General features: G+C 41.3%; 1 long non-coding RNA gene across 1 annotated transcript in view; it reads right to left on the bottom strand.

Annotated features, from left to right (window-relative positions):
* Positions 1-2,980: 2,980 nt before the first annotated feature.
* The window catches only part of LOC139028046 (uncharacterized), a 6,286-nt gene continuing 4,528 nt past the window's right edge, over positions 2,981-4,738 (bottom strand). Inside the window, exon 3 of the long non-coding RNA XR_011480212.1 lies at positions 2,981-3,041. This is a non-coding gene — a long non-coding RNA (uncharacterized lncRNA). The remainder of the gene's footprint in view (positions 3,042-4,738) is intronic.

Raw genomic sequence — 4,738 nt, 5'->3', positions numbered from 1 at the left:
CATACTCATCCATATGTTACATACTGCCATCTTATACCATCTATTGCATTTGCCTATGACGCTCGGCCCATCAACTCATCAATATACAGTATATGTAATATTCTTATTCCATCCTTTAGATTTTTGTGTATTAGGTATTTGTGGGAATTGTTAGATTACTTGTTAGATAATTACTGCACTGTCGGAACTAGAAGCACAAGCATTTCGCTATACTCACATTACACATGCAACCATGTGTATGTGACCAATAAAATTGTATTTTATTGCATATTAAATACAATACGTGACAATATTTATTTTATTGCTAAAAATTGTGGGCTCGCCCACTGCCCTGATACGGGTTCGCCACGGAGTGACACACAGGCCAAGTTCCATAGTCATCCATCATTATGGGAATGACCCAAAATACATTAATGATGTGCGACAAAAGGTTGTTGACCTGCCAAATCAGAAAATTGCTGTAAGAAAATAGCTCATAGGTCGAAATGCCCATTTCTACTATCAGGCAATAATTAAGAAGTTTTAAAGCAACTGGAGATGTTAACAATTGGCCTGCGAAGAGGATGTGTGCCTATATTAACCCACACAAGTGAGGAGGATGGTTTGAGTGTCCAAAAAATCTCCAAGAACCACAGCTGGAGAATTGAAACGTTAGTTGGGTCTTGGTCAGAAAAGTCTCCAAGATTACGATCAGACACACCTACATAATCGCAAGTTGTTTGGGAGGGTTGCCATAAAAAGCCTTTGCTGTCGTCAAACAACAAACTCAAGCGCTACAGTTTGCCAACGTTAGTGAAACTTCAAAGGGACCAGGTTCTATGGTCAGATGAGACCAAAATATACTTTTTGGAAACAAACACCAGAGGTGGGTTTTGGCGTAGACAGAAAAGATAGCATGCAGAAAGACCTCATCCCACTGTGATCTTTGATGTTGTGGGCTGTTTTTTTCAAAGCCCTGGGCAACTTGCTAGAGTAAATGTATATGGACTCCAATACCAGCAGATATTAAATCAAAGGCCTGACTGTCTCTGCTAGGAAGCTGAAACTGGGCTGTGGTTGGATCTTCCAGCAGGACAATGATCCAAAGCACACCTCAAAATCAATACAAAAATGGTTCACTGACCACAGAATCAAGGTTTTGCCATGGCCGTCCCAGTCCCCTGACCTAAACCCCATAGACAACCTGTGGGATGAGCTGAAGAGGAGAGTCCACAAGYGTGGACCTCGGAATCTGAAGGATCTGGAGATATTCTGTATGGAGGAATGGTCTCAGATCCCTTGCCATGTGTTCTCCAACCTCATTATGCATTATAGGAGAAGACTCAGAGCTGTTATCTTGGCAAAGAGAGGTTGCACAAAGTATTGAATGAAGGGGTGCCATTAATTATGGTACACTTATATTTGAGAAGATTTTTTTTTTTGATGATAAGAATAAACATTTTCTTTCAATTATTTTACTTCAATTAAAGTTTAGATATTTGTGAATATTTTGAATGAAAGACCAAGAGCATGAACAATGAAGAAAAAAAAATCACAGCCAGTTTTGCTCAAGCAAGGGTGCCGATATTAGTGGAGGGCACTGTATTCTCCATCACACCAACACACAGATACAGGGATATTTTTACGATATTAACTGTCACATTCCTGACCTTATTTCCCTTGTTTTGTCTTTATTTAGTATGGTCAGGGCGTGAGTTGGGGTGGGCAGTCTATGTTATTTGTTTCTATGTTTAGGTTTGTTCGTTTGGCCTAATATGGTTCTCAATCAGAGGCAGGTGTTTGTCATTGTCTCTGATTGGGAACCATATTAAGTGCTGTTTTCACTGTTTGTTTGTGGGTGATTGTTGCCGTGTCTGTGTTTGTTCGCCACACGGTACTGTTTTCGTTCGTTTGTTCACGTCGTTTATTGTTTTGTATTTTGTCAAGTGTTTTTTCGTCTTCGTTGCTATAATTAAAATATGTATTCAAACCACGCTGCGCTTTGGTCCGATCCTTGCTCCTCCTCAGACTAGGAGGAAGACGAGCGTTACATTAACTCTCCCATTGATCTTTCACATAATCTTTACATTTCACTAGGCAGGCCCAGTCTTATTCAGCCAAAGCAATGTAGCAAAACAAATATTTGCAACGTGTTATGGAAACGGCAGATATAGGAGACATTTTATAAAGATCTAAAACAGTTCAGTTCAATAGGGATGGATTTTTCTTTTGTCAAACTTTCTTTAGTGCGACAAATGATGATGGAAACTGTGTTTTTTGAAAAAATGGTTGCCGAATCATTTTGAAGATACGCGGGGCACGTGATGTCTCTGCCGAGTCCCCAACAACCAGATGTTCCGGTTTTCAGGGGAAAGGGAAAGAGATCATGTGACGTGACATCTTCTTTCGGACGTTAACATGGCGACACTCCATCTTAACTCCTCCTCCACATTCACTGGATTGGTTGAACAGTGCAGAAGAGAACCTCCAGACAGTTTTATTCTTCTTGTCAAGACCAGTATGTAAGGGATGTAGTTTCAGGCATTTCTTTTGTGCCTGCTATGTTAGGTTAGTTAAATGGAAAAGCACCCAGGGCGGCAATTGACACATCTATTTTCTATGCAAACTTTCTAAATATTGACAAAAAAATCACTGGACAAGTTAATGGAAACATAGCTACTGTTTGATTTACAATGGGAGGAAATAGCTCATTTGGTAACACTTTCTATGAACCACTCATATAGCAAATATTCACTGATGTAACTTAGATTTTTTTTCTTTTCTAAAATGCTGACCTGAGCTGTGTATTTAACAGCGGCTCCATTCTGGTTGGAGAAACCCGGTAACCTGGTTCTGGCCCCAGAGGAGAATGCACGTTTAGTGTGCCGCTCTGATGGCATCCCTTGGCCCAGTATCCGCTGGTTTATCAACGGAGATTCAATCGAAGGTAAGCACAGCCACCTATATAGCTCCCTCCAGTAACCACGAGCACAACCGTTCCTTGATTTTAACTGGCGGCTTTATTCTGTAGATTTAGTCAGAATTATCACCTTCCGTGAGAACTATAAAGTAAATGAAAAATACAGTTAAGCACACTCTTACAACCTTATCTTATGAGTGACTTATTAGCTTGGTATAACTCTGAAGTGCTTACATACATAAACAGTTTAGCCGGCGCTATAACAGTATTAGATTAAACACATGAATAAAGGAAAAATACCTCATTGGCTGCTTATTACAGAAGGGAGGAAATCAAACTTCACACTTATTATTCCTGGCATGAATTCACGCTTCATCCTTAATTATTATAACGTTACCATCCTAACATATACGCTTCAAACTTTATGAACTACACCCGATGACATGAAAACTTAGCTAACACAGCGCGGGATTGCCTTCCCTCCAAAAGTGTGTTGCTACAATAAGGATCCCCGTTACAACAGTTATTAGCTACGTAGTTCCGCTTGTCTTATCATTTCCCCGCACAGCGGACACGTAAACAATTCAAACACAAAACAACGACATAACCTGTAAGTCTAACTGTCAGTTACAACCTACCCTAAGAATCCAAGTGCACTGTTGCAAATGACTGCAGGAGAATACACTCAATTGCTCAATTACACGTTTTATGTATAAAATCCTCTGTTTTTGTCACTTAACTGAAAAGACTGTATAGTAAAGTAACAAACTGTTCTATAACTGCAAGGACACAGTATTTTACTTACTTACTGTACTATATGCTTGTTCCAGATGCCACTCTGGTCCCAAACAGGCAGGTGTCAGGTGATACAATTACCTTCCACTCAGTCACTGTGGCGAACACTGGTGTTTACCAATGCAATGCCTCCAACCAGTATGGCTACCTGTTTGCCAATGCCTACATCAGTGTACTGCGTAAGATACCATATTCATTTGCAGAAAATAACCATAATCCTCTCTGTTTATTGAAATACGTGTAAACGTTAACAGAAATTACAGTAGATCATCATGGAAGCATTGGTACGGTCATATGTTCTGTTTCTGTAGATGCAACACCACGTATCCTCAGGCCCAGGACTGCCCTGGTGAAGGTCATTGAGGGCAGCCGCGCCTGGCTAGACTGCCGCTATTTTGGCTCCCCGTGCCCGATCTGCGCTGGTGAGAACATGTTTATGATGCTCTTCTCTCAGGTGTGTGTGTGCATGCATGTGTCTAACTGCCTACCTCTTTTTGCACAGGTCTTAGTATGGACTTGGAAATCTAGAGGGAAATCGCTTTAAAGTACACAGCAACGGGACCCTGCAGATCAGAGGCACCCGTATGGACGACCAGGGGACATACCTGTGTATTGTCAGCAACGTCGCCGGACGAGACGAAAACCAGGTCAAATTAGAGGTCAAAGGTGAATACCCAATAATAGCCTAACTGTAACGCTTTTTCACGTGGTTCAATCTACACTGTACATTGCAGGTGTTCTCATGATCCGTATCCTCTGTTTCTCCAGAGTCCACCAAAATCCTCAAACGGCCAGATAATATGAGAGTCCTCTGGGAGACTGATGTCCGGTTGGAGTGTAAGGCCGAACATGACCCCACAGTCACCGTCACCACCACCTGGATGAAGAACAAACAGTTCCTCATCATAGGCTGGAGGTGGGCCTGAATATGACTACTCGTCCTTGTAACCATTGAAACCATAGGGTTTCTGTTGCCACCCTAACGTCCTAGTTATGGTTATAGCTAACTTCAAACTAACAGAGTTATCGTCTATATATGAGTAT

This window comes from Salvelinus sp. IW2-2015, linkage group LG7 (assembly GCF_002910315.2).
Source record: "Salvelinus sp. IW2-2015 linkage group LG7, ASM291031v2, whole genome shotgun sequence".
Classification (NCBI taxonomy): domain Eukaryota; kingdom Metazoa; phylum Chordata; class Actinopteri; order Salmoniformes; family Salmonidae; genus Salvelinus; species Salvelinus sp. IW2-2015.
Note: the sequence above shows the minus strand (reverse complement) of the source record. Positions and strands in the feature narration are given on the sequence as shown.